This window comes from Lepus europaeus, chromosome 18, assembly GCF_033115175.1.
Source record: "Lepus europaeus isolate LE1 chromosome 18, mLepTim1.pri, whole genome shotgun sequence".
Taxonomy (NCBI): Eukaryota; Metazoa; Chordata; class Mammalia; order Lagomorpha; family Leporidae; genus Lepus; species Lepus europaeus.
Window position 1 is genome coordinate 76577419 of NC_084844.1, and position 25160 is coordinate 76602578.

The 25160-nt window shown below is 42.4% G+C and overlaps 1 pseudogene; it reads right to left on the reverse strand.

The window, feature by feature from the left end:
* Positions 1-7418: 7418 nt before the first annotated feature.
* Positions 7419-7980, reverse strand: LOC133777247 (nuclear transcription factor Y subunit beta-like; annotated as a pseudogene).
* Positions 7981-25160: the final 17180 nt, after the last annotated feature.

Here is a 25160-nt window from a genome sequence, read left to right on the forward strand (position 1 = left end):
TCCTCCCACCCCCCCACTCCACCCCACAACCAGCATGTGTCTAAGTTCCCTGTTTTGAGATGTGGAAATATTTATATGGCCCGTGTTGTGTTGTGTTTGAGCTCAAGTGATTAAGAACAAATGAATCTACATCAAGCCTGATTGTCTGAAATTCTTCAATTTTCACATGCCTGGAAGCACAAGCTGACCACCTGGTAGTGATCGAATGCAGGGAGGATAACTGACCACAGAGGAGAGGATAGAAATTATTCTCCTTCCTTTTGATATGTAGGAAGCTTTACAGCTCATGGACAATCTCGGTCAATCTTATGTTCCTCACATAGCCCCAAGCTATAGGCAGATCAGAGCCCCTTTCATGTGATTTACTATGAAGCAAATTGAAAATTAGGCATTGTCTGTGAGTTGTCCACATTCATAACACTGACAAGTCATGGATCTAGGACAATCTCATCATTGGTTCCCTAAAGGATAGAGGACCATGAATATCTCCACTAGAACCCTGGACTAAGAACTCTAAGTGGCTTTCTGACCTCTTCCAGGGCAGGATTTCCTCGGGAACAGTCTTACTCAGGGCAAAGCCCTGGAGACAAGAGAAATCATGACTCAGATGCCTTCCTGACTTAAAATAGGTTTCTATTTTAAGTTTCTAACAGGTTTCTATTCCTGACTTAAAATATGACACTTTCCTCCAGGACATCCTCTCTGAGGGTCTGGAGAAACCCAAACTTATGCCCATCATGGCCCAGCATCTTCACACTATTACTGGCTCAGCCTTCTCCATGGCCAGATGTCCCCACAGGGCCAGTGGTGTATTTGGTTTTAAAGCTGGGTCAAAACTCAGGACATCCCAGAGACACTGCCATGTGAGGGTGAGCCAAGCATTGACTTCTCTGCCGTGGCCAATGCTACATGAACACTGAACAGAAATTCACCCAAAATGGGGCCATTCCATTGTTGTGGTGCTGGGGGATGGGGAATTTGTGATCAGATTGTTGAAGGGAATTCATGTGGCTCTCTCGGTACTGAACTGGTTAATACTGGGGAGGTTCATTAGAACATAAGGCCAACTCCTCTTCCTGTGTCTCTTCTGTGTGACTCTGCTTGCTCTTCTAATTTTCCATGATGATAGGACACAATATGGACACTTGATATGGGTATCAGATCTTTGAAACCTGGGCTTGAGAATACTGAGCTTATGGGTCTTTCTTTATAGTTTACCTGTCTCATGTGTATTTTTTAATGTCACAAAAAAACCTAATACTCATCTTTCATAGAAAGTGGCTGAGCAGTCTAAAATCTCTGTCTGATAAAAAGACAGTGTCTGTACCAACTCTGTGTGCCCACCTTCATGCCCATGACTTCCCTCACCAAAACCCAGTCCCTAGGAACTCTTCTCCTCTCACTAGACCCTTCAGGGACAGCATATACAGTTCCCTCTCCCACTGGTGAGGCTCATCCACCATCATACTTGCCCCATACAACCTGTGATTCAGGACCCTCTTCTCTCTGTCTTCAGATGTCTGTCCCAGTGACCAACAGCACTGTCCCTCCTTCCTGTGTTCCTGACAACCCCCAAACAATGGGTTTCATGTGCTTATTCACCCCATGGAAACCCTCCCTGAAATCCCACTCTCTTTCCAATGTGATAAAAATTATTTGGATACAAACTGTTCTTACAGTCTTGGTCTCAGATGGTGAACTCTACAGACAGAAGAGATTGGCTTCAAAGTTCCTTTTTGTGTGATGTCTATGTGTTTGGTCTTAATTTTACCTGACCTGATGACAGTAGTGTGAGTTTCTTTCATTCATTCTCTGAATAAGTAGTGAACAAACTCAACATTAGGAATACTGTACTTTTCAAAATTTAGGAAATATTTTGAAACAACAAACTTAATAGCAGCATCAAAAGTAGAAATTGAGTAATACAAATGACAAATGCGTTTAGAAATCTGTAGACAGCCTGGAATGGGGGAAATGAAAGTTCATGAGGAAAGTGTATTAAGCAAAAGTTAAGTGGCCCATTGGAAGAAACATCATTGTGAAAGTCAGTGTGAACCTACCTGTTGGACAGCAGTTGAGATTTCCCATCTTGGACCACTCTGGATATGACGATACGCACGTTACCACTGCACTCAAGTTTGAACCTTTCAGCTCAAGAGAGTGACGGTTGGAATGGCAGGATGATGTCATTCACCATGTTACCATGGTGACAGGACACCATGAAATTTTTAAAGTGAGCCATACCAGACTTTAGGTGATGCTGTGCTGCTGTCTACATAAATATTTTTGTGTCCAAGCATGTTTTTTTAGAGTCCAAGTTTTGTTTCCTAAACTGACTCCAAGACAGACATGTTATCATTCTCTTCTTGTGAAGGAAGTTGAATGACTTAAAGGACCATTACAGTTGATGGTTAACAGTTTTAACGTGAGGCACATGTACTGAATCATGTCATCTGCAAACATGGCTATTTTGATTTTCTCTTTTATGGGTTGTGAAGCTCATTGTTTCTTTAATTCTGTAATTGCTCATGCTAATACTTTAAACACTATATCAAGTAAGAGTGGTAAAAATTGGCCATCCTATTCTTGTTCTAGATCTGACAGAAAATGCTTTCAAGTTTTATGAATTCAGTATGATACTTGTTGTTTTGTCATATGCATATATGTATACACACTTGTAGCTGTATCATTTTGAGAAATTCTCCTTGTATAACTAATTTTTGAGAGTTTTTATAAAGAATGAATGCTGAATCATAGCATATGATTTCCCTGCATCTATTGAAATGATATTGTGTTAGTTCTTCATTCTGTGTCTGATCTTTTTGATGTAGCATTGGACTCAGTTTGCTAACATTTTGTTGAGAATTTCTATTTCTGTGTATATCAGGAAAATTGGTCTAAGTTTACTTTTCATGTTATGTCTTTGTTTGGTTTTGGTGTCAGAGTAACACTGGCCTCATAAAAAGAATTTAGCAGAATACTCTGCCTTGAAAACAGTAATTTCATGGCTGGTGCAGTAGGCTGAGCTGGTCCATGTCCAGCTGCACTTCTGACTAAGCTCTCTGCTTATGGGCTGGGAAAGCCACTGATGATGGCCCAAGTGCTCAGACCCCTGCACCCACATGGGAGACCCTGAGGAAGCTCAGGTTCCTGCCTTTGGAACCAGCAGACGGAATACCGTTCTCTGTCTTTTCTTCTCTCTGTAATGCTACCTCTCAAATAAATAAATCTTTTAAAAAAAATCCTAAAAAACTGAGCCTGAACAGTAATCCCTTTGATTTTGATTCAACATCATATATTTTGTGTATCTTAAGGAGAAAAATTTATAAATATATATATATATGTATTATATATATATATATATATATATATAAAGATTTCTTTATTTGAAAGGCACGGCTATGAACAGAGAGGGAGAGGCAGAGAGAGAGAGAGAGAGAGAGAGAGAGAGAGAGAATGAGAACCTTCTATCCATTGGGTAATGCCACCAGAAAATGAACCAGCGGATTCAAGACCAATTCTCCCACCCTTCCTTCCTTTCTCTCTCTTTTTCTCTCTCTCTCTTTCTCCTGAGATTTAAAACAGTTTTGAGATCCATAGAGTACGTGGAGAAATGGTAGTCATAATAGGAATATTTACTTTTCTGTTATTAGATGCTAATTTAAATTAGGTAGTTCTACTTACAATTGTCTTTATAATTAGTCTTTTTTTCTATTTAGTTACAGAATCATGAATGAATTTTTCTCATAAATTTTATTGTACTATTCTGGTGTATGTGTAATGTTATGTACTCACTAATTTGATGAGTTAATGTCTTAAATTTCAATTTTATTAAATTTGCTGTATCATTTTCCATTCTCTTCCTTTGAGTCATTTTTGATGTTTAGTATGGCCACTGACAGAAGTGATGATATAAGGACACACAAGTTTGGCACATCATCCTTGTGTAATGCACAAAATAAAGTTTTGGTCATTAAAGTATCAGAAATAATGCCTTTTATTTACTAAGAATAAGGAAGTGCAAATGTTTAATGATTTTAGGTGTTTAAGGAATAAATATATTCTGTTCCTATAGGACTAAGGGTCTTTTATTCTTCCATTGGAACCAATATTTTAAATATATTGAGTAAAATGCTCATAAAAATGATGGCTTTATTGAGGACTTACATTGTACTACATACTACACTAAGCACTTTATATACATTTATGTCCTTTATTCTTCCTAATTCCATTTTGTCATATAAACTACTAGTTGTCTTAATTTTGGAGAAATTGAAGAAAACCTATTTTTAAAATTTTATTAGAGAGGCATTCAGAGAAAGAGACAGAGAAAGCCCCTTTCCACTGGTTCACTCTCAAAATGCCCACAGAAGCCAGAGACCAGGAACTCCATCCAGGTCTCCCACATGGGTGGCAAGTATATAACCACTTCAGCCATCACCTGTTGTGTCCCAGGGTGTGCACCAACACAAAATTGTAAGTGAGAATGGACCTAGGACCCAAACCCACCACTTTTTTATGAGATGCAGATATCCCAACCTATGTCTCAACTGCTAGGCCAAATGTTCTCCTCAAGCATGTGTTTAGATCCGTGTTGCCTGTGCCTTAGCTTTTAATCATGATGGTCCTGCATCCTGGTTTTTTAAACTGAATGTGACAGTTTAAGTTTATCATTTCTGTAATGTTTTTGCTTGGGGGTGCGGAAAAATCTTTAAAGTTGAACCAGGGATCATTTAAAGAATTTTTATGCTCCTTAAAATCTTAAACCACTGTATGTGTATGTGTATGTGTATGTATCTGTTTTTGTATACATCTGTACACCTATCCATCCATTGTCTATCTGTTTATCTGTCCTGGACATATTTGTATTATATTTCAGAATTTTCCACTTTTCATTTGTCATTCATTTCTTATTTTCTCAGGATCAGAAATGATAATTTGTAAGATTTCAGTCTTTGAAATATATTGATATTGGGGGCCGGTGCTGTGGCCTGGAGTGCCTGCATCCCATATGGGCACCGATTTGAGTCCTGGCTCCTCTGCTTCTGATTTAGCTCTCTGCTGTGGCCTGGGAAGGCAGTGGAGGATGTGCCAGGCCCTTGGGCCCCTGCACACACGTGGGAGACCTGGAGGAGTCCCCTGGCTCCTGGCTTCGGATCTGGCCATTGCAACCAATTGGGGAATGAACCTTCAGGTGGAAGACTCTCTCTCTCTCTCTCTCTCTGCTTCTCCTCTCCTTGTGTAACTCTGAATTTTAAATAAATAAATCTTTAAAAAAAAAGAAATAAATTGATACTGACTGTGCCCATACCACCCTGAATGCTGCTCCCAATCTTGTCTGAAATATATAGACACTTACTTTGTGGTCTAACATATGGTCTGTACTGCAGAATATCCCATATTCAATTGATTTATTTACATATTCTTATTTTGTTTGCTGATGTTTTCTTTCTTTTTTTTTTGACAGGCAGAGTTAGACAGTGAGAGAGAGAGAGAGACAGAGAGACAGAGAGAAAGTTCTTCCTTCCATTGCTTCACCTCCCAAATGGCTGCCACAGCCAGCACTCTGGGGCTGGTGCGCCATGCCGATCTGAAGTCAGGAGCCAGGTGCTTCCTCCTGGTTTCCCATGCGGGCGCAGGGCCCATTGCTGGTGTTTTCTATATACAGGGGGACTTGAAAAGTTTCTGGAAAAAGTGAATTAAAAGGTAATTCCATTGTAGTGCAAAAATGTTTAAATCCATCCATAGTTCTTCACATAGTATGAAGTTCTTGAAGACCCTGTATTCACACAGATCTGATCATTTATAGTGTTGGGCAGAGTTGTTGAAGAGTATAGTAGTCCATTTGTTAGTGACTTCCCAAACTATTTCTGAAAATACTTACTGATTGTCATACGTAGTGACTGAGGTCATTGTTTCTTGTGTTTAACAGAGATATTCTTGAATGTCAGGAGCTATTAAGAGCAACAGCAATCACAACAACAAAACCCTAGTACTGGAAAACCAAGTGGCACCATGTCTTTGTAGACTGTGCTGCCAGAGTCCTTAAACATTTGCTCAGGCTTGCACTCCTTCCTGCTGGGGAAGCTGTCTTCTCTGTTTCTTTCGATCATGCCTATTCCTCTGAAAGGCACATGGCCTTCTGCCTTCTCCCACGTATATGAGTCCTTTTGAATGTCCTAATTTCCCAAAGAAACTCTCACTAGTTTTTGCTCCGAGGCATTGGGTTGGTCTATTTTGTGTTTCACTTGTAATCTTTTGCCCCAGGCATCCCTGGGCTCTTAGTTTGCCTTGCAGTATGTTCCAGTAATGCCTGATGCTTTCTTCTAAGTTGCCTAAACAAAGAGAAATGCCTTTTTGGCTACTCCTTCAGATTGCCCCTGAACAGGTTCAAGCAGATGTGCACAACAACTTACAAAATGATCTGCTGTGCTCTATCTGGATCCAGGTACCAGAATCCCAAGCTGGGTGTGTGAACTTCCCTCTTGAATACTGCTACAGCCAAGGTAGAGGGTGAGCTAAGGGCAAGTCAAAAATGCCACAGAATTTCCAAGTTCTCTTTTTCTTGATTCTATATTCATTAGACTTTTGCAAATCTTTGACTGTGTCTCAGAGTTTTGACACAGTTTGCTTGATTAATTGCTTGTCTTTCAGTGTTTCTATGGGAGGACAAGTACTTGGAGTTTCATACTCTGCCTTTTTGCTGATGTCAGCCTGCTGTCTTTTTTTAAAAAAACTAATTCTGTTTATGATTTAAAAGGAATTACAAGATGTCTTCTAAAATTAAAATGGCCTACCCAAAAGTGTTTTTTATTTAAAATAGTTCACTATATTTCTGTTTTAAATCTGACCTTTCTTCATCTAAAAGAGGAAAATTTAAAATGTTAGACAACTCATTATGAACACTAAGATATTAGAATGCAGATAAACTAATAACACTCAATGGGAAATTACAAAATTCACAAATTTCACATCTTGACCTTAGCACTGACTCTTAAAATCTAATGGGTACTGCTGAAATTTTAGCATAAATAGTTAGCCTGTGAAGGTTTACGGTTACTCTGATTCCTGAAATGAGGTGATGTCCCTCTTTTCGCTACTGGTGTGTTTATGTCATCAAAAGAATATACTTTTCTCATAGATTTCTCAAAGTCATTCACTTTATTAGGGATTTTATTATTTTTTCTCATACAAAACAAAACTATTTTAATACCTTTAAATTCCAAATTATTCTTTAAAATCATTCATGAAAAAGATTCTCAAGTCAGAATTAACACCTCAATTAGTTAAGCATCAGGAAACTACATTACACCTATTTAATGTGTAAAGAGACATTTTTTCACGTCATTTTCTTCTGATGTCTGTTCCAGAATCACAGACTCTTGCTTCTCTACACTTCCATCTATCATTTCTGCAGATCATGAAAACTGAATTTGTTGAACACCAGAAAGCTGTTGATATGATGTTGTATAAACCATAACATTTTGTTGCTGACCATCTGCAGTTATTAAGCCAGCTGGTAACCGGTTAGTGAATGCCTCCTCTGTAAGCTCTGCTCTTAGTCCATCTGTAGCTGTGACTGCTCCACCAATTCCTTTGTCTCCTTTCATAGCCTCTCTGAATTTCTGAAGGTACAATTTCAGAGGTTCCACATAACTGTCAAAGCCCAAGGTGGACATGGCAAAGAGAATGTCTTCTCCATTGATTGTCCTCTGTTTCTCTTGATGGCACCTTTCACTGGCTTCAGATGCTATAAAGCTAAGAACTCACTTACACGTTGAACACATTCTTTGGCATCTGTTGCGATCTTTCCTGTTTGAGGTATGGCGTTCTTCATTATCCTAGCCACATTTGCAATTGGAAGGTATATTTCTTCTTGAGAAGCATCTGTGGTAGAACTGTCACCGTCCATTGTCACGAAATACTGTCAGAACCTTGGTGTCAGTGGTGCTCAGAGCACCTTTTTAACAAGGTGTCTAATCTTTGCTCAATTCCAACCCGTGTTTAAAGCATCTTGTTCTAGTACTTCGGGCGAGATAACAATTTGTGGGTGCTCTGTAATTCTTTGTTCTCCAAGACTACTGCTCCGTAAGCCCCTGCCTATCCTCCTGCCTCCCACCAGCGATGATCGAAACCTTACTGCAATCCCAAAGGCTTCCTTCCCAAGTCCAGGGACCACAAGCTACCAGACGGCTGCATTTTTTACGTGCAAACCAGACTGCAGGACACCAACGCCATTCCTTCCTCCCAGGGACCTCGCTGCCTCCCCACGCAGGTGCGCGGGGTGGCCTGAGGCCCCACGGCCGAGCCGAGCCTGCCTACCTGTCAGCCCCACTCGTGCTGCGCGGACCCCCGATGGCCCAGCCAGCCCGGACCGGCACCCAGTGCCCATCTCCCGCCCACCGCGCGGGGCTGGAGTGCGCGGATGGACAAAGCGGCCGGACTTGGCCAGGCCCCCGCGGACCCATGAGCCGGCGGGCGGGGAGTGCTCCGCAGGGCCCGTGCGGCTGCAGAAGCCGAGGGGGCAGGGTCTGGGCGGTGGCGGACCGTGTCTCCGCTAGCCGGCCTACTCCCCGCACAAAATGGAGCCGGCCCAGGGCGCCACCAAGAGGGACCCCGACCGTGCCCCGCTGGCAGCCTTCTTTGGCCTGGGCCTGGGAGTTCAAGGGTGGTGAGTGGGAGGCGGCCTGGCCCGCGTACGGTGCTCCTCGTTCGGCGCACGAAGAGCCGCGCTGTGGCCTCGCAGGGCAGGCGCCTGCCAGGCCCAGGCCCAGGCCCAGGTCCGGGCGGGCGGGTGGGAGGGTAGTGCCCAGGCCAGGGCGGCATTGGCGGCGGGGATGGTGCTGGGACGGTTTTAACTAAAACACTGTAGTTGATTTAATTAAAAGACGGAAATCCTTTAGGATCTTTACACCACCCACCTGGGACTGTATTCGTCTTCCTTTGCACCAAGTCATTTTTCTCTTCGTATTGTTACATATTATACATAATTGGTGATGATCCTCTAATAATTCAGAGACCATGTCTTATTTTTCTATTAGATTTCAGAATTCATAGCTAGTGTGAAGTGATGTGTGACACCCAGTGTTTTCAGATGTAAACTGAAGGCACCTTTGAGTAGGTGCTCTTACTGTATAGTGTTGTTCTGGCTGTTTTTAGCTTAACCTAGAAGCAGACAGATGTTTGTGCATAAAACGGACTGCAGAAACCTGTTGCATATCTTCCTTTACCATGATTGCAAACTGCACTGATAAAACCTGTAGATGCCCTGAGCTAAACTTAACTTCAGTTCAGGAGTCTGAATGCCATTCACTCTGTTAAAAGTATGTTAGAAATGACTTGTAAAATACTGTGTTTTCTATCCTTATTTAAGCCAAGACAATTTACTAACATGTATTTTTCAAATTCCTAAAATACTTCAATTCTGAATGTTATAAATTCATTTTATAACGTTGTTTAATAGTTAACATTATGTAAATTTCAAACTCTTCTTGCCCTAAGTAATTGATGAACTGTTTCTTTAGATAGAAAATGTATTGTGTTTTTACATATATGGTGACATCTAATACGTATAGTATATATTATTTATGCATGTATTTAAAATGCATAAAGAACCATACCCAGATTATTTTAGTGCCTAGTTTACATTACTTATTGATATACCTCTAAAATTACAGCTGTATTCTAGACACTTACTGTTAGTTAAATTATTACTCAAACAAATGAAATGTGTTAGCTTAAAACATTTTTAGATATTGGTACAGTTTGATCATTTAAAGCTCCTTAGGTAAAGTATGATTGAAAAACATCCTGAGCATTCTTGTTACAATTATGGCTGCCTGACAACTTAGTTCAAAATCAGAATAGCAATGAAAAGCATCATAGTAAACTCCCTTGCACCCTTTATTGTTATTTTTGGGCAACACTACACATAAGTTCTGGTGAATGTATTGTCATTATGCTTATTTAAATCCTTGATAAAATCATTACTTATTTTGCTTACCTAGAAATTAGATTCAGAGGTAAAACAGCGTTTGTTTGTAATTATTAGTTGGTATTCTCTTGTGTCACCAGATGTGTTATGGGAAATGGGGAGAGTACCACTCAGAGACTGAATTTGGGTAAAACTTTATTGATGAGTTGCAGACTGATTGGCCAGGGACATAGTACATAATTGGGAGCCACACTGTGTTGCTGGTTCCCTGTCTAGCAAGACTTATATGGGGCAAAACCAAAATGTAGGTGGCAGGGTTCGGTTACAATTTTCTGGTGTAATAAGTAGAGGTTTTCAACTATGTTTGCATGAGCTAATGACATTTCTTGGAATTGGCAAGGTTACAGAGGAACTGGCTGTCTTTCAGCTAGGATGTGGTTAGGCAATAGGACATTTCACAGGGTACATGCAACATAGAATTTTTTTAACTGCATGGGTGAGGGTAGGTCACTTCTTGGTCATAAGTATTCAACATGGCATTTGTCCTGCTCTCTCTAACATATGTTTATATCATGTAACAGCTTAGATGAAATATGGAGCTTTCTGTCTGTCTTTGATTTCTCCTGGTTACCAGTATTAATCCCCTCCAAATGTTTCACACAAATGAAAACTCTACGGGGTGTAGCCCATTGTATGTACAATTTTCCAGAATTACAAGTTCTGTCCTCAGCTCCCGGGCAGCCCTAGAGAGCTGGTGCAGGCGGCATGGAGGGTCACGTGCTCTCAGCCCGCGTCTGGGCCTGCGGGAGAAGGCCCTGCATCTCTGGTCCGGGGCGCAGAGTCCCCGCTGAGGGTCCCCGGCAGTGCCCCATCTGCACAGGCTCTGCCTTGGGCCACCTCAGCCCCAGCTGCCCATGCCAAGGCTGGTGCGGGATGTTTCGGCCAAGACTCTTAGCGCTCCTGGGTTCGGGTGTTCGCTGGCGCCCCGCGACCAGGCAGGGAGCACGAAGACTCCTGCACCCTCAGTCCGAGGACACAGACACCCTGTGGCAGCCCCGTCGCAGGTTCTGATCCTTGTCATTTGTTAGGAGGAACACATGATATATTTAGTAATATACAGTGTTTTCGTAACTAAATGTTGAAATGTGTATTTAAAAATTAGACTATTAAATTTCTATCAGTAAGGACATATATTTTACATTGGGGCATTGATAAGTGTTTTTATAGTTTCTTCAGTAAATTTATTTTTATTCTATACAATTTAAACTGATAGGTGTGAATTTGTTCTAACTTTTATTTGATGAATATTCCCATTTCTTAAGTAAATATTTTTTCTAGATGTTTGATAGTATTGCAGGAGACATGAATACTTTTTGTTATTTCTGTTTTCTCATGTTTTAAATCACTGAACTTTTGACAGATCTATTGTAAGTTAGCAATTAAAACATAAATATTTGGGTAAACCTCTAAGGTGTATTAGAAGTTCAGTAATTTTTTTTTTTTTGACAGGCAGAGTGGATAGTGAGAGAGAGACAGAGAGAAAGGTCTTCCTTTTGCCGTTGGTTCACCCTCCAATGGCCGCCGCGGTAGGCGCGCTGCGGCCGGCGCACCGCGCTGATCCGATGGCAGGAGCCAGGTGCTTCTCCTGGTCTCCCATGGGGTGCAGGGCCTAAGCACTTGGGCCATCCTCCACTGCACTCCCTGGCCACAGCAGAGAGCTGGCCTGGAAGAGGGGCAACCGGGACAGGATCGGTGCCCCGACCGGGACTAGAACCCGGTGTGCCGGCGCCGCAAGGCGGAGGATTAGCCTAGTTAGCCGCGGCGCCGGCCAGTAATTTTTTTTTTTTTTTTTTTTTTGCTTTCCTTCTGATTTATTTGAAACGTAGTCAAAGCTAGAGAAAGGGAGAGAGCGCGCCCATCCGCTGGGTCACTTCCCAAAAGGCCGGCGCTGGGCCAGGCTGAAGCCAGGAGTCTGGAGTTCCATCCAGGTCCCCCACGCGGGTGCAGGGCCCCCGCACTTGAGCCCTCACCGCTGCTCCCAAGGTGCGCATGCGCAGGGAGCTGGGCCCGGAACACAGTCTGACCCGGGATGCCCTGGTCTCAATCCCAGTACCAAACACGGCCCCTAGGTCCCCGCAGGACGAGGCACCCAGCGTCTCAGGTCAGAGCTCAGCGGCCTAGCCTGAGAGGGGAGCGCTGTGTGCGGGACCCCAGGGCAGGCTGGGAGGACGCCCGCTCCCCCCATCAGATCCTGGGTTCCAGCTCCAGCTCTGCTCCGGACTCCAGCTGCAGGGGTGGCTTGGGCACTCCGGGCCAGCATGGGGAGACCCCGATGGAGCTCCCGCCCCAGCACTGCGGGCCTGGGGAGTGACTGGGAAGGGAGCTGGGTCTGACTTCCGCCCCAGCACTGTGTCTTCCATGGCACAGCTGTGGACCCCAGTTCCCCCGCTGCTGTCAGCAACATGGCTCTGCCGAGGGGAGGGGGACATGGAGCAGCCCACCGTGACCCCTGGGCCTCTGGCTGTTCACCTCAGGTAAAGGGCGGGGCAGGGGCAGGGCAGGGTGGGCGGGAGGCAGGGCGGGGCGGGCGGGGGCCGGGCATGGGCAGGGCTGGCGGGGGCGGGGACTGCTCGCCCAGGTTCTCCCCCTGCTGGCCCACTCTGGGCCTTCCCTGGGCCCCGGGGCTCCGCAGCCGCCACCACCACAAACGTCCATCACCAACACCATCAACACCATCATCATCATCACCACCAATACCGTGAACACCGACACCATAGCGCTCGCCAGACCCGTCCTGCGGGGGCCCGAGGGGCTGCAACACGGCCCCCACCCCAGAAACCCCGCCCCTCCCCAGTGCCCCCGCCCCTCCCCAACCCGAGGCCCCTCCCCAACGCCCCGCGGCCCCTCCCCAGAGCCCCCACCCCTCCCCAGCGCCCCCACCCCTCCCCAGCGCCCACAACCCCCTCCCCAACGCCCCGCGGCCCCTCCCCAGCGCCCCCACCCCTCCCCAGCGCCCACAACCCCCTCCCCAGAGCCCCCCGCCCCTCCCCAGCGCCCCCACCCCTCCCCAGCGCCCACAACCCCCTCCCCAGCGCCCACAACCCCCTCCCCAGAGCCCCCGCCCCTCCCCCTTCCCCAGCGCCCGCGCCCCCTCCTCCGAGCCCCGGGCCTCGCCCGAGCGGAGACCCCCGGATCCCCGAGGCCCGCGGGGGAGGCCCGGGCCGGGCTCGGCCGCCATGACCGCCCCCCCCCCCCCCGACCCGCTGCCCCGCGCAGCTGCGTCGTCAGCAGCCTGGAGTCCTGGTGCCCGAGGACTGCGGGATCCTGTACCTGAAGGGCGCCACGCCGGCGCAGGATCCGGCCTCGGGGCTCAGGACGCGCTACCAGGTGACAGACAGGAGCTGAGGGCGCGGCCGGGGCCTCGCGGTGCTCCGCGCTCGGTCCGCCGGCCCCTCAGCTGCCCTTGGCTGTGGACGCGGCCCCGGCCCGCCCCTGCCGCCCTACAATCTGTTTCTGGCCACTGCCTGCCACACCTGCTTTCTGTTCATCTCCGCCTCCTCAGTGTCTGGCAGGTGGAGACATGGGAGCTGGAAAACCTTCCGGGCCTGTTCTCTCCTGAGTTTGTCTTGGGCTGTCCCGGTTGTTAGCATGGAGACTTGGTCACCAACAGAAAACTCCCTTTTATGAAAATGCTAGCGTGTAACTAAATGGTTTATGCATTTTAGGATTTTCTGTCAGTTTTATAATTTTTTTGAAGAACGAATGATCTGTTTAATCATGGGAAACTATTATTTCATAACTAAACTTTGAAATATATATTTTGATAACTTTTACTTAATATATATTATTTTGGCATTGATTAGCATTTTAAGTTTCTTTAGTAAAAGTATTTTTATTCTACCAAATCTGCTTTCTGTTCATCTCTGCCTCCTCAATTTCTGTAAGTGTATAAATTTATATATATAGTATATGTATCAATGTATAAATGTATAATTTTTTATAAATGTATAAATTTTTAAGGAAAAACCTGTATTATACTTCATTTATTCTTCTTAGTAATTACATTGATAGCATTACACTATTATTATGCAAATTAGGAGTACTGTTGGTTTATATCGTGGCTTCAAGGTGAGTATTTTTCCTAAAAGAAGTACAGAAGATAATTTAGGGAAGGGGCAAGGGGACATTTTATTGTTGGCTAATAGACTGCAGAGAACTTTTACACAGCTGTTTAACTGAGACGTTGCTTTGCAATCTCCATTATTTTACTGTGTTTTTAAAATTTTTTCCAGGAGATTCTAATAAAAATGGAAGAAGAAGCAAGTTCTGCTTTGGACTCTGAAGAGACTTTTAATTCTTGTAGGTAGGGAGTAAATACAGAGATATATAATATTACAGGATAATGTATAAGATCCAATATCTTAGAGGAGTCTAATCTTAGAATAGCAAGGAATTAGGACTTGTGCTTTTAAAATGTGATAATATTTAAATAGTACTGATATGTGATTATCTGCAGAAATAATGAGTATCAGAAAATGTAATAACCCAAATTCTTGTGAATGAGCTTACATCAGATATCTGTTGCTCTCCTATCCTACAGTACACTAATTAGGACAATGTACATGTAGTATTAACCTTCATTATAATCTGCTTTTTGTTTTTCCCATATATATTTTACAGTACTAAAGACTTCTCTCAGAGTACCTAAGAAAGGTTAAAATGCAAATGTGATTGAATTAAGAGCTGTTTGTTAATGCCCTTTTAGGGCTCTTCAGCCAATAGGAAGGTTACAGCTCAAACAGGAAAGGATTCAGTTGGCAGGGCAACACTGCTGTTAAATGGTTTTATAGTATTTAAAGTGTGAAATTAATATTTTTCTACCCAGTAGGCAGCAGCTCTTATAATGTAATAAGCTTAATTGTAAATTTGGCACTTGGGTTAAACGTAGAATTCATAGAAGCACAGTGCTGGTGCATATTTTCTTATTAATATTAATAGACAAAACCTAGAAAAATGTAGCAGTGTCACATTAAAATAGCCACAGAATTATTGGTAAAATTTGCTTCAGAAGATGAAAATTATTTTTCTGTTGCCATTATAGCTCTTTTAAACTAGCTAGTAGCAGGTTATTAAAAAATACATAAATTTTCCAGTGTTCAGAAGTCCTTTTGTGTAACAACTATTTAAACTGCCTCAGAAATCCTAACCTTTCTTCATAATCAGACAGCTCAGGCCTTAAGCCTACCACTGACATACTAGAGCTTATGTCTAGGGTAATGAGTTAGTTTCTCATCTGTAAAAAGGGCATTATATTGTCTGATCTGCTTCCTTCCCACAACTTTTAAATACTGGGGTAAAACATGTAAAACAAAGCCTCTTGAAAATCTAAATGCAGAGCATGTTCCACGGCTCCCTAGTCTAATCCTCCGCCTGTGGCGCTGGCACCCCAGGTTCTAGTCCCTGTTGAGGCGCTGATTCTGTCCCGGTTGCTCCTCTTCCAGTCCAGCTCTGCTGTGGCCCAGGAAGGCAGTGGAGGATGGCCCAAGTGCTTGGGCTCTGCACCCACGTGGGAGACCAGGAGGGGGCACCTGGCTCCTGGCTTTGGATCAGCGCAGTGTGCTGGCCTTAGCGGTCCTTTGGGGGGTGAACCAATGGAAGGAAGACCTTTTTCTCTGTCTCTCTCACTGTCTAATTCTGCCTGTCCAAAAAAAAAAAAAAAGTGCTATCTGGAACTATAACAAATAAATTATGGAACTTAAATCTGTGGACACTAACTACAGCTTCATATGTCTAATACTCACAGATTTATTTTTATGGCCTATGAGGTTTTACAATGATTTGTATTTCTTAGTGGTTTTCTTCATTGATTCAGATAGGTAGAAAACAAATGGATTTAACTCTTGAGACACTTGTAGGGGGTTATATGATGCCTGAATGGTTTTAGGCCACAGCTTGCTTTGGAAGTGTTGATTTAAATTTAAGTATTTGGCTTCCAACTAATTTGCAGTGATGTGTTATGAGAATATATTATTAGTTTTATGCAATACATCTTACAGGTTTTACAGACCAATGTTACATGTTTTTTGTCAAATTACATGTGAGAGAACACTGCCAGATGTGAAGGAAGAGAGAGAGTGTCCTGTGTGTGCTGCAGTGGATGTTTAACTTAGGGAATGGAGCACACATGGCCACATGGTGGAAGGACTATGGTTTCTCCATCCTCCCCTCCTCTTCCCAAGGGCAACTGACCTTCTCCTCTCCAAAACAGGTGAGCCCTTGCCATCACATATCACTGCAGACTAATACATTAATCTGTCTAGCTGCAGTACCAGCTGCTTGCATGTTTTTAGTTATCTTAGTAGATGGTATAACAGTGACCTATGAAATAAATTGAAGGTGAACATATTTAACTTTCCTTTTATTATCCTATGTTTCCCAAAATCTTTTTGATTAGATTATAACTTTCTACAAAAGTGCCTAGGAAGTCTGTTTTGTTTCTGATTCATGTAATGCTTTTTTTAAGGTTTTTAAAGTATAATGTCATAGTGCACAGTATAGAAAATAATTTAATTTCTGTCTCATTTATTGATAGATTTTAGTCTGTTTATATAGTCAAAAAGCCATAGTAAACTTACCTTATTAGGCAATTAAGTTAGATGGAACTCAGACCAATTATTTGGCATTCTCTGAGAAACTCAAAATACTCCTTTATCTTGGCATTGCAGAAATGGCATAGTATAGAATGCAAATTATTGTATCTTGCTCTAAAATAAATTTTAAATTATATTTAACTCTTCTCTAGGTTCTTATATATGGTAGTTGATCACCAAGTTTACTCTATTTTTTAATTTAATTTAACTTGGCATCATTGATGAGTATATTTTCCCAAGCTGTGCTGTTAGGAAAAAATGTATTATTCTTTGATTTTTGACAAAGGGATAATTTTGAAGCAATAATCTTTAAATGTGATGTTGACTTTAAGAGACACACAAAATAATAAAAACTAATGATATTCAATTATAAGTCTTAGCCAATGTTCTATTATAATAATTTAGCTAGGGAACCTGATGCTGAATCTAAGAAAATAAAAAAGTTCCTGAATGCAAGAAAATCATGAAATACTTCTAAGTGTCTTTAGATAATAAATCCTACAACTGATATAGTAGGGTGACTGGAGACTTAATTCTTAAGACATGATATTTGTGAGTCCTGTTTCTTTTTTTTTAAAAATGTATTCATGGCCGGCGTCATGGCTTAACAGGCTAATCCTCCGCCTTGTGGCGCCGGCACACCAGGTTCTAGTCCCGGTTGGGGTGCTGGATTCTATCCCGGTTGTCCCTCTTCCAGGCCAGCTCTCTGCTATGGCCCGGGAAGGCAGTGGAGGATGGCCCAAGTGCTTGGGCCCTGTACCCGCATGGGAGACCAGGAGAAGCACCTGGCTCCTGGCTTCAGATCAGCGCGATGAGCCGGCCACAGCGGCCATTGGAGGGTGAACCAACGGCAAAGGAAGACCTTTCTCTCTGTCTCTCTCTCTCTCACTATCCACTCTGCCTGTCAAAAAAAAATGTATTCGTACTTTCTGACAGGTGTTTTACTCTGAAGAAATACTAATTTCATATTTCAAAAGAACTTTAATTGAAGAATAAAAGGAGTGTTTCTCTCTCTCTCTCTCTCTCTCTCTCGCTATATATATATATATATATATATATATATATATATATATAATATATTTTCTAAGGAAAGACAGTAAAAGGCACTTGGCTTCAAATAGTGGTGGTCTAATTCCTTATATTGAAGAGAGCTTCCAAAGTCACTTCCCTTTCTCAATTTGTTCTGTTCTCCATATCACTGAGACAGAGACTAACTTGGTAAAATGTCTTTTTATTATTATTCTATTAAAATATTTTTATTAGCATGCAATACTTTTGTGGTACAGTATTTCAGTACATATACAAAGCATACATCAATCAAACCAGGAAAATAGCTTTTCTATGTCCTTAGCTTTGTTCTGGTAGCTACTAGTTGCTCTCTCCCGGTTCTTTGTGCAGTGTATAATACATTATTGTGAGCTGCAGTGGAACAGGAGCACTGTGCTGTGAACACTGGAACCAGTGCCTTCTGTCTGTGTTTGGTGCCTGTTATCCAGTCTCCTTCCATTCTCTCTCGCCACACCCTTCCCAACCTCACTGTGGTTTTGATTTACATGTCCCTGAAGGCTAGTGATATTGAACATTTCTTCATGCTTTTGTTTTCTTTTTGTGTTTCTTCTCCAGAGAAATATCTATTCAGATACTTTGCCTGTTTGGTAACTGGATTTGTGTTTTTGTGGTCTTTGGGGTTCTGTATATGTTCTGAGTCATAGTCCTTTGTTAGATGCACAGCTTGTAACTGTTTTCTGTCAGCTGTGCTTTGTTCCTTTTGCTGTACAGAAGCTTCTTAGTTTGGGATGATGATCACATTTGTATGTTTCTCCTTTCCTCTCTGCTCTTAGGGTCTTAGGGTCTTTTTTTTTTTTTTTTTTTTTTGACAGGCAGAGTGGATAGTGAGAGAGAGAGACAGAGAGAAAGGTCTTCCTTTGCCGTTGGTTCACCCTCCAATGGCCGCCACAGCTGGTGCGCTGCAGCCGGTGCACCATGCTGATCCGATGGCAGGAGCCAGCTGCTTCTCCTGGTCTCCCATGGGGTGCAGGGCCCGAATACTTGGGCCATCCTCCACTGCACTCCCTGGCCACAGCAGAGAGCTGGCCTGGAAGAGGGGCAACCGGGACAGAATCCAGCACCCTGACTGGGACTAGAACCCAGTGTGCTGGCGCCGCTAGGCGGAGGATTAGCCCAGTGAGCCGCGGCACCAGCCCTTAGGGTCTTTTTCAAAAAAATTTAATGTTTGCCAGTGTTTTCCCCCAGTGGTTTCATAATTTCAGGACTTACATTTATATATCTTTTCCATTATGAGTTGATTTTAGATTACGGTGGGAGGCATGGGATGAAATTTTGGATTCTGGGTATGGATTTTCTATTTTAAAGTTTTATTTATTTTTACGTGAAATACAGAGTTATAGAGAGGCAGAGGGAGAGAGAGGTCTTTCATCTGCTGGTTCACTCCCCAGATGGCCACAATGGCCAGAGCTGCACCGATCAAAAGCCAGGAGCCAGGAGCTTCTTCCAGGTCTCCCACATGGGTGCAGGGGCCCAAGAATTTGGGCCATCTTCTTCTGCTTTTCCAGGACACAGGAGAGAGCTGGATCAGAAGTGCAGCAGCCAGGACTGGAACCAGCGCCCATATGGGATGCCGGCACTGTAGGTGGTGGCTTTACCTGCTAAGCCACAGTACTGGCCCCATGGGTATGGATCTTTAGATTTAGATTTCCCAGCACCATTTATGGAAGAGACTGTCCTTTCTCTGGTATGAGTTTTGGTAGATTTATCAAAGAGCAATTAACTGTAGGTATGTAGATTAATTTTTGAGATCTCTATTCTGTTCCAATAGTCTGTATTTCTGTTTTTATGCTGATACCATACTATTTTGATTACAGTAACTCTATAATATGTCTTGAAATCTGATGTTGTGATGCCTCCAACTTTGTTGTTCAAGATATCTTTATGTATTTGGGTTCTTTTAAAGTGCTTCTATATAAATTTTAGGATTGTTTTTTCTAGTTCTGTGAATAATGTCTTTATTATTTTGGTGGTAATTATATTGAAGCTGTGAATTGCTTCAGGTAACATGGACTTGTACTAGTATTAATTTTTCTAATCTGTGTACAGAGAAGAACTTTGTGTTTTCTTTTGTCTTCTTCACATTCTTTCATCAGTGTTTTGCAATTTTCATTGTAGATATCTTTCATGCCCTTGGTTAAATTTATTCTGGGTGATGGGAGAGCAGATCTTGGCCTCACTGTTAAATTGTTAAGACTCTTCATGTCCCATTTGGAGTGCCTGGGTTCAATACCCGATTTCACTACTTACTCCAGCTTCCTGCTAATCCAGACCCTCAGAGGCAATGGTAATGACTCAAGTAATTTGCCTTCCATTTCTGGGACCTGTGTTGCGTTCTTAGATTTTAGGCCTGACCTAACCCTTTTTGTTGTGGGCATTTAGAGATTGAACCCAGGAGTGCAGTGGAGGTTAGCCCAAGTGCTTGGGCCCTGCACCCCATGGGAGACCATGAGAAGCACCTGGCTCCTGCCTCCGGATCAGTGCGGTACACCGGCTGCAGTGTGCCAGCCGCAGCGGCCACTGGAGGGTGAACCAATGGCAAAGGAAGACCTTTCTCTCTGTCTCTCTCTCTCATTGTCCACTCTGCCTGTCGAAAAATAAAATAAAAAATTAAAGATATCTGTGGTCATAGAATTAAATTTTTATGGCATTTATTGGGGGAATATTCAAATTATTAGGAATATAGATAACACAATAGCAAATTTAATATACCAAAGGGAAAATCAGGACCAGGTTTAGGTTCTATTAAAGTATTTGAACTTTAAAATAGTTTAAAATTTTTGTAATAGGGTCACTTTTAGCTTACAGAGTTTTGATGAAAATTTAATTTGGAAAAGGAAATAATAAGAAAATGGTTAATCTTTCATTGTGATTTGGAGAAACTATTTTTGAAAAATTAGTAAGAAAAATACTACTCCTGGAGCCAGCACTGTGTGCAGCTGGTTAAACTGCTGCCTATAGTGCCAATATCCCATATTGGCACCAGTTCAAATCCCGGCTGCTCCAACTCTGATCCAGCTTCCAGCTACTATTTCCGGGAAAGATGGTGCAGTAGAAGATGCCTCAAGTGCTCAGGCCCTTGCACCCCTGTTGGAGACCCAGATGAGGTTCCTGGATCCTGGCTTTAGCATTGACCAGCCCCAGCCAATGTAGTCACTTGGAGAGTGAACCAGCATACTCTAACCAACCAGAATATAATCAGAAACTTAGAAATAGAGGAGAATAATTGGATGGCTGAAAGGCCTGTTGATTAAAGTCACAGGAAGGCTTTACCAATCAATCCTATTTTCTTCCATTTAGTCTTATTTCTCATTTCTCCCTTTATTTAAACTTTAAGAAGATGATAGTTTATGATGTCAAAATAGACTGAAATATGCAATAAATGTAAAGTCTGAGCAAATGACAAAGGTGTATAGATTTGAGATTTCTAAAAGCTAATGTCCAGTAGTCTCCTCTTATTCCCTAGTACATTCTAAGACCTCAGGAGTGTTGTGTACATCAGTAGATGCATGAAACCAGAGAAAATTCATGCCTTGGCCCTCCAAACTAAGTCCTTACTATCACATACTATGGCTTAAACTTCTGTAATTTTAGGCGCAAGGCTAAACTAGCCTGACATTCTTTTTCTCCTCTCAGAAAATCATTGATAAAAGTTTCATCCCTAATGTAGGTCAACATCAGGGTATATTTTTTTTTCTTTAATAAGTCAAACTGTTTTACCTTTTTAGTTTGCTTTTCTGTGAGATACCTGAATTACCACATCACTATTCTTGTGCTTTGGAATCATTATTAAACAGAATAAAGCTTCCTTGAGCATAAGCATTGTGACTCCCTAACAGCCACTCTGATGACTTGAAATGGCTCCCAAGTGGCTAATGGGTGGTAGTGTGCACAGCATGGATACACTGAGTGAGACAGAGCAAAATGGCGTGAGATATCATAACGCTACTCATTACCACGTACAGTTTATAACTCTGAAATTGTTTATTTCTGGAATTTTCCATTTAATATTTTTGGACCCTCATTGACCAGGCATAACAAGCCATAGAAAGCGAAACTGCACATAAGTGAGGACTACTGTATGAGCATTAAATGGACTGGTAACAGATAGCCCTGATGGGCATATGAGAAATGCCTCTAAAATAGAAAGGAGAGGTCTACAGACAAAACCATTATTTAATGTAGGGACACATAGCCATGTATTTTTGAACTGTACACCACATATGGGCAAAAACAACTTTTAAGTTTTGGAATGTATTGGTACTCTGCCTGGCGCTGCAGGTGGATGAAGGGTGTTCAGCCAGTAAAGTCTATGCAGATCTTCCAAAATCTTAAAAATCTGAAGCACTTCTGAATCCTAACCATTTTGGATAAGGATGTTCACCTTGTAATGATTTTTAGTGAGTTTTTTAGGAGGCTTAGGTGGTGATGTACATCTGCAGAAGCCTCTGTGAATTGCTTATTCAAGTACATTAATCCCAACAAATTTGAAGTACATATTTGACCTTAAACTAAAGTTGATCACATGACCCATTTACTTTCTTTTTAACCTGTCCTTTCTTGGTTCTTTTAGACAATCTGTTGCTGAGTCTGGTTATATCCACATCTGGTTCAGGGTCTTTCCAGCAATGCCACCATTGGTACCTAATAGAGCTAACACTGTTGCCACTGAAGATGGTCTTTCCTCACTTTCACATGTGTATGTGACAAGAGTTTGGTGAGAGGAGACAGTGGCCGAGGGTGGTGGCAGTGACAGAAATACCATGGGAAAAGGCAATGAGAGGGATGGGAAAGAAAAATAAACTATTACATACTTATCTGATAGTTCTGACTAGTGCCACTATGCATTTAGAATTATGACATACTGTATAAAAGCCTCTTTTCAGGAATTACTTTGATTTATTTTATGAGTTAACTTAAAAAAAGTTTTTTTTAATTGAATTGTATTTAGTTACACAGAAATGCACAAATACACACACTCAGTGAGAGAGGAAAGAGGAGAGAGAGAGAGAGAGAGAGAAGAAAGAAGAGAGAGAGAGAAAGCTTAGATCCCCTAGTTGGGGTGGAGAGAGAGAGAGAGAGAGAGAGAGAGAGAACAAGCTTAGATCCCCTAGTTGGCTCCCCAAATGCCCACAGTGGCAGTTAGGCCATCCAAACACTGGAGCTGAGAACCAATTCAGGTCCCCTCCTAGGTGGCAGGGACCCAAGTACTTGAGCTATCACCTGCTGCCTCCCAGAGTGTACATTAGCAGGAAGCTAGAAATGGGAGTAGAACTGAGATTCAGATCAGATACTGATATGGGATGTGGGCATGTTAACTGGCTTTTTAACCACCAGGTCAAATGTCTGAACCTTTTTACTTTTAATGTTTGTTTTCTTTCTCCAGTTGTACTACATATGATTATGTATCATGTGTATATTTATCTTTATATTCCTTGAGACTTTACAGTTTTGCTTTAAAACCAGTGTGTGTGTGTATCTGTGTGTATGTGTGTGTGTGTGTGTGTGTATTATCATTGTTAAAACATTTTGAGCTTCACTGTCCAATATGGGAACCATTAGCCATATAAATTTTGACTTAAATTAGTTAAAATTAAATATGTAATTCTTCAACTGCATTAGCCATATTTCAACTTCTTAATTACTATGTGTGATGAGTGGTTACCATTTTGGACAGTTAGTTATGGAACATTTCTGTGTTCTCAGAAAATTTTGTCGGATAGTGGTGGTGTAGAACTTGTGCAGTGAATGATGTATTCACTTAAAATGTAACTTATTTTCATCTTTAAAAAGAAAATATTTAACAGAAACATCTATTTCTATTTTTATAATATTCCATAAGTCCATCTAGTGTTGGAAAACATGCTTTAAGAGATAAGATGGAGACCAGCATCATCGCGCAATGGGTTAAGCCACCACCTTTGACAGCAGCACCCTGTACAAGGGCAGGTTTCAGTCCCAGATGCTCTGCTTCCGATCCAGCTCCCTGCTAATGCCTGAAGAAAAAGCAGTGCAAGATGGCCCAAGTACTTGGGCCCCTGCCACATATGTGGGAGAATGGATGGATTTCCAAGCTCCTGGTTTTGGCCTTGCTCAGCCCTGGGTATTGGGGCCATTTAGGAGGTGAGCTGGTGGAAAGAGGATCTCTCTCTATCTCCCTCCTGTCTGTGATTCTACCTTTCAAATAAATAAATCCTTTTTTTAAAAAAAGAGATAAAATGACCTTTTAATTAGGACTTGGGGATTTTACTAAATAAATGCCTTTTTTTTTTTTTTGACAGGCAGAGTGGACAGTGAGAGAGAGAGACAGAGAGAAAGGTCTTCCTTTTGCCGTTGGTTCACCCTCCAATGGCCACCATGGCCAGTGCACTGCAGCTGGCACACCATGCTGATCCGATGGCAGGAGCCAGGTGCTTCTCCTGGTCTCCCATGGGGTGCAGGGCCCACATACTTGGGCTATCCTCCACTGCACACCCTGGCCACAGCAGAGAGATGGCCTGGAAGAGGGGCAACCGAGACAGAATCCAGCACCCCAACCGGGACTAGAACCCAGTGTGCCGGCACCGCTAGGTGGAGGATTAGCCTATTGAGCCATGGCGCTGGCCATAAATGCCTATTTTTAAATTGTTGGAAAATAATTTGTTCTTGACTGTATAAGTATTTCCTTTTCTGTACTGCTTACATTACAAACTGTGTGGCCAATTCTTTACCTTGTTATAGAAAGTCAGACATCAAGCTTATGTCAGTTATCCTACATACCAACATAAATGAGGTAGGATGGCAGTAAGAAGAGCGTTGGGGAGATATGCAGAGAAACGTCTCAAGGAAGGGCATTCTTCCTTATGTATTAATGATATCAGAAAGGCCTTTAGGGGCAAGTATTTGGCCTATCGGTTAAGATGCCTACATCTCACATTGGAGTACCTAGATTTGATCCCTAGCTCCAGTTCCCGATTTCAGCTTCTAGCGAAGGTGGACCCTGGAATACAATGGTGATGCCCAAAGTACTTGAGTCCCTACCACCCATATTGGAGCTGTGGATTGAATTCCTGGCTACCATCTTTGGGCTGGTCCAGGCCTGGCTGTGCAGGCATGTGGGGAATGGGCCAGTGGATGGGACATCTCTTTTTCTATCTCTGTTTCACTCTATATCTCTCTGTCTCTCAAGTAAATCAAGAAAAAAATCAAAAGAAATCACAGTAGACCACAGAATAGAAAATTTATTCACTTCAGATAATTTCACAGAGATTTCCTGGTACAGTATCCTTTCCTCACCTCATTCCTAAATGTTGATCCTGTTTTAAAAAAATAACATAATGACATGTTATATATTACAGTTTTATGAAATTAAAAAATGAGGTAAAAACATTCCATAAAGTTAAACTTATGCACATTTTCTTGATTGCTTTTATGAAAGAATAATTGAATTTCCCTACTTTAATGTGACTTTAGAGACTGCTAAATTTTAGTTTTGAAGGAAAAATATATGTTTTTGTACAAAATCAGGCATT